This window comes from Rhipicephalus sanguineus, chromosome 7 (assembly GCF_013339695.2).
Source record: "Rhipicephalus sanguineus isolate Rsan-2018 chromosome 7, BIME_Rsan_1.4, whole genome shotgun sequence".
NCBI classification, from domain to species: domain Eukaryota; kingdom Metazoa; phylum Arthropoda; class Arachnida; order Ixodida; family Ixodidae; genus Rhipicephalus; species Rhipicephalus sanguineus.
The window spans coordinates 16,749,216-16,755,215 of NC_051182.1; positions in this window are offsets into that span (position 1 = coordinate 16,749,216).

The following is a 6,000-nucleotide window of genomic DNA, read 5'->3' on the forward strand; positions in this document are numbered from 1 at the left end:
TGGCTCTCTGGACAAGATCGAGCGCAGCCAGGCTATGCAATATAGAGCAAAACATACGCACAATAGAGGTCACGCGTGATGTCTCCGTCGGTGATCGTCGGTGATGTCTCCGTCGGTGATCGGCTTGGCCAGGTGGTGTGGTATCTGGTTGCTATACACTATATAGCGTTATAGTTACATCTGAAATGTGGGCTAGTTGTTTTTAGATGCGAAGTATCTTAAGGTCGAGCTCAATCCGGCGGTGGTGGTGGTGGTGGTGTGCGGCGTGACCACCCTCACTGCGCATGCGCATACCCTCTCCACATACCTCCTCTCCACTCCCCCTCACCATTCCCCTTTCCCTCTACCCCTCCCCCTTTCTCCTCTCCACTCACCCTCCCCCCTTCCCCTCTCCACTTTCCCTCTCCCATCCCCCTTTCCACTCTTCCTCTGAAACGCGGGCTAGACATGCCGAAATTCTCTCCTGCACAACGCCGCGATGAGCTCGAGCGCATGCGTGTCCCCTCCCCTTCTCTCTCCTCTCCTACGCTGCCCCCTCTCGGCCGCCTGTCGACGCCTTTCCCCGCTCGCCCTGTGAGAATTAACGGCCAGGCTAGATGGAAGACACGACGCGCGTAGCGTCCCTCTTCGCGTTCCACGACACGAGGTCGGTAGCATGCCCAACGAACGCCAACGAAACGCGATCGTGCAAGTGCTCCGGCTTCGCATCGCCTCATGGTCCCCTTTAGCGGGAGATGGTGTAATTTTTGACGTGGATACATACTATAGCGGAACAAAACAGGGACACCGAATTATGCACACAGGACGACGGCTAGAATTCAAGTGAAAAATTTTGCTCCCGACACATGACATATAAAGTGATAGCCACAGGGAAAAAAAGCATTTAAACTGATTGTAGCGTCCCCATCTTTTTTTTTTTAAATTACACGTGCGAAGCTCCGAGTCGCGCATGCATCCTTGCAAGAAACTGATCGCTTTTTTTCATTTCTTTTCTATTTTTGTGAGGACAACTGAGCATACACTTACGCGCCTGTCTGCCTCCCTATGTATGTGCATAGTCTCACAAATCTCTCGCCGGAACTGGTCACGATCCTGGCCCAACACGTGAGTTCCATTAAATGCTGGGGCGCACCCACACCACTTGCAATGGTCGGCCAAGTGCACCCCCGCGGCCAGCAATGATACCGCTGCTCGATGCTCCCTTAGTCGGTCGTTTAAGCAGCGCCCCGTCTGTCGTGCGTAACATTTACCGCAGGACAGGGGGATTCCTTCAACGCCTTCAACAAAGGAAACGAACCTGGTAGCGTGCTTCTTTGAGCATCCTTGCCTTCTTTTTTTCATTCAGAGCTGGGCACAGCCGCATCAGCTTGCCTGGTGCTGTGCAGAACACATCAACACCACATTTCTTGCCCACTTTTTCAAGCGATGCGTTAGCTGATGAATGTAGGGTACTCCAACTCGCCGGGTATAAGTAGGCTTCGGTCTTCTTTTGTGGAAGAACGAGTACCATCTACTACTTTTTAAAGAAGGCTTTCCATGACAGACGCCACCAGTTCACGAGGGAACCCTGCATCCGTCTAGCGGGACACTTGCCTTTGCCAGCTTTCAGTGACCCGGCAGGGAGCCACGCATGACTTCTGCAGGGAGCCGCGCAGACAGTTTATCGCTATATCACGTTTGGCCACCTGCGAACACGCCGAACTGCAACTTAAAAGCTGCTTTTTAGAGCGGGGTTACGACGCCCAGCAAATATGGTCACTGGTAAAACGCATGTGCACATCTAAAAACTGAATACACTCATCCAATGGCAGCTCGTGGGTGAACGTCAGCCCCTTTGAACAGCTCTTATAACGTCTACAACCCCCTCAACCACTCTGCTTCGTTTATGTAGGCCGTCGACCTCCACAAAAACTAAAAAGTCATCCACATATGTAACACTTTTATGAACACTACGGACAAGGCATGCTGCACTGCGTCTCTCACAGTAGGATAAAAATATCTCGCCAACCTGGCGGTGGCACAGGAGCCAATACATACTTCTCTCTGCACAAAAGACTGGTCCTTAAACGAAGCCAACGAAGGGTCAAGGTAAAGCAATAAATGGTATAATCAATCTTTAGCGAGAGCGCGCTCGCGTTCCGAAATAAAATATCTCCTGCTGCTTGAATCGGCATGCTCACAGCGTCAATTAGTTCCTTTTAGGGGCGAAGCTCCTTAAGGCGGCACCCGTTCGTTCCTCGTAGTCGTCGTGGTCGTAGTAGTGAGTAACAAGTCTTACGCTTTGACCTCCAAGGTGGTGCCGGTGGGAGATTTCTCCTGTGCGTTGTTGAACAATAAAAAATTCGCAGCGTGCGCGTTAACTAAAAGCCGAATTCTTCTGTCTCTCATTCCCCATTAGCAGCCATTGTTTACCTCCAAGGTAGTGCCTGGTGAGATTTCTCCTGTGCGTGATTAAACAATAAAAATTTTGTTCAAAACGCCGTTGATTGATGAAATAAACCAACGAAAGACGCCAGATGTTTTGTAAAAGCAGAACGAAAGAACGCCAGATGTTTTTCTTAAAGTGTAGTAGTAGTAGTTGCATGTAGCCACCTCGCCCGATCGTCAACGGGCGAGGTGGACCGGCAACGGCGCGAGGACCCTGCCGTACGAGAGTTAAATCACACTAGAAGACATACTTTGCGGGCGATACACTCTAGTGAGCTTTCAACTTTTCGTCTTAATGTACATGATAAAGAAATTATTTCTACGAAAAACGCAAGGCACACCTTGAGCAATATGTTTGGTTTTGGGACGCTAAATGGAACCATGAGGCGATGCGAAGCCGGAGCACTTGCACGATCGCGTTCCGTTGGCTTTCGTTGGGCATGCTACCGACCTCGCGTCGTGGAACGCGCGTCCTGTCTTCCCTCTAGCCTTGCCTTTAATTCGCACAGGGCGAGCGGGGAATGCGGTCGCTCTTGGCGCTCTTTCGCTCGGGAGCGGACTTCTTCCTTGCATTTCACCGATCACAAGTGATAATGAAGGGACCACGTAAACCAACAGTACAATAAAAGTTTGATGTTTAATATATACACGATGTTTCACACTCTTTATATTATGTACTGGGCGCATTTCACGGAAGAGTTTCACGGTTTACAGATGATTCCCTCCGTAGCTTCGCCCCACTCATCATCATTCACCCCGTGGATATGCTGTGATTTTTTAGGAATACTGTAAACTCCGGCAAGAGATACAGATCTGGCGAGAGATTTGTGAGCCTATGCACATACATAGGGAGGCAGACAGGGGCGTAATTGCACCCTCAGTTGTCCTCAAAAAAAAAAAAAAAAGATATGAGCGTCTTGCAAGGGTGCATGCGCGACACGTAGGATGGCACGAGTAACTCGACAGAATGGTAATGGTATACAATCAGTTTAGATGTTTTTTCTGTTGCTGTCCCTTTGTATGTCATGTGTCGGGAGTAAAAGTTTTCGGTTGAAGTCTTGCGGTCGTCCGGTGTTGATATTTCTGTGTCTCTGTATTGCTCCGCTATAATATATTGCCACACCCGCTTCTTGTTTCATTTTGATGTATTCGGGTTTGGCCAGCAAGGAAGGTTAGCAACGCTCGACGCTGGCCGCGCCGCATTGTTCGAGAAGCTTCGCGATTGTAGTAGGTCACTTTGCTAAGACTGCGCGCCGGACGCCAATATTATACATTATTCCATAGCTTGCGCGACCATCAGTGATAATACTAGGAAGTTCAATGCGTGATGTATAAAAGCAGCGCCTCCCAGCCATGGGCAGTTTTATCGATTTTAACGGAACATGAGTACCGTGCGCTTAAAGGGGTACTGACACAAAATTTCGCGGCCGAGATAGCCTGCTAGATCGATTTCCGTGTACGTGCGTGTACCATCTGCGAAATATCGACAGCGAATAAAGCTTGGAAGGTATTTTATATGAATATTGAAGTTCGCGTGCGCGATCCAGCATTATAGGGCGCACCTATTGCATTGACACCCTCGGAGGTGACCCGAGGTGACCCCCCTACTTCCCCTACGTAACCGTTGTAGCCGGTACAACAAGTTGTGATGACGTCGTAGCCGCCATTTTTGTTTTGACGCGCTCGCCGCTGCGCTGTTGGTGTCTCAAGGAAATCGTCGCCAACAGAAGACGATGAGGAGGATGACGATAACGAGGACGATGATGGCGACGACATCGCGCAGCACGTGCGGCAAGCGCGCGAATGCGAGGAGACGACGCGAACAGCGCGGAAGTGCGTCACACTTCTGTGTGCTGACGTGATCGAGCGCTGCAGCCGCTAGGTGGTGATAGTTGTTGATAGGCTTGTCGTTTTTGAAACCGAAACTGACACTGGTCGGTAATGAGGAGCCTGTAATTAATTATCTGTCGCGCGCTGCAGCAAACGATGTGCCGTGTTATGACTAACAGGCCCCCAGCAACACATTGCAGCAAAAAAACGCGAGGCCAAAATTTTTGTGTCAGTACCCCTTTAAGGGAGTTTTTGAGAGGGGAGCAAACTGTCATCAGCTGTCACCTGGGTCGGTCGCTCTATCTGAAACAGAGGTGAGCCAAATCGCTCGAAGACATTCTTGAATTAACCGATCTATTCTTGGAAGCGCAGGGTGGCACAAATCTGGCAAATTTCAGTTAGGAGGGGCCCGAGGAAGCGAAGGAAGCGGTATTCAAAGAAAACAGGAATGCTCAGGAAACTGTTACGAGGTGTTACTTATGTAACTGACTAGGCCATCAATATAATAAGAGTGGCGCCAATTTTACGCGTCCCACTGAAGCGTTTTAAATGCGAGCAAGCTGGGCATGAAATTGATGCATATCGCAACGAAGGGACAGAAGCTCGCCGAGCAGCCTGTTGGTATGCCCCGCAATAAGGTCAGGAGGAAGAGACCAACGGCGACGATATTTGGCACATACCGACTAACATTTTCTATTGCGGGCGCTAGAGACCCAGTTGAGAATGTGACACTGCCATAGTAATTGGTATAGTCATTCGCACCTAAAATAAAAATATTCTGGCATCCATGGAGCAGTATAAAAAAACAGACCTGAATTAGATTTCGCAGTGCACGTGCAAGTTCGGCACGCGAACAGTGATTGCGATTTTTTCTGACAACCTTTTTCCCCTCCATAGCATGAACGAATTATTTTGACATATCTCGTGACCTTAAAAATTTGTGATCGTCATTACTTTTCTCAATTCCTTTTGCCACTACGGTATTCAGCCGGAAATTGATATGTGCCATAATTGGCCCAGTATGCAATGAGAGACAAAATGCTCAATACGCTGCCATGTATGTCATCCTGCCCAACACAAACGTATTAACGCACAGCTTCTTAGATCATGCAGCAAAACTCTGTTGTGCAGGATTTAGGCTGTGGTGGTAGGTTTTAGATCATTTGTGAATGTCTGAAGTGCCAGTGACAGTACCAGTCATATTTAAAGACGATAGTGACGGCCGCTCGATGAAAAACACACGGTGCGGCCTGCCGCGTCGTGGCGCAGGCAATGGGCGCGAACGGGGAAGTGGAGTTGACAGTTGTCGCCGCATTTCGCTAGGAGGGCGCCAGTAGTAGGGGAGGGCTAGAGTCACTGTATATGCTACCTTTAGGTAGCAGAGTTGCGCATAGGTCCGGCTAGCAACCACAGCTATGCGGGGAAGTCGCACTTCGTTTTTGTAGGCGACATGCCTACCGAGTCGCCGATTAACCTGTCTGGCGTGTCGAAGACCGGCGATAAACATTGGATGTCGATGGCTAGTGTTAGTTCAGTTCGCTGCAGCGGCGGCGTCAAGAAATAAAAAAATTGGCCCCAGCGGCAGCTTCTCCGCAATGCATGGTTGCTAGCGGCGTTGGAAGACAGATGCGCTACTCTGCTACCTAAAGGTAGCATATACAGTAACTCTAGGGAGGGCTAGAGTAGAGTCACTGTATATGCTACCTTGACATCACTTGACATCACTTGATAGCATGGTATGCA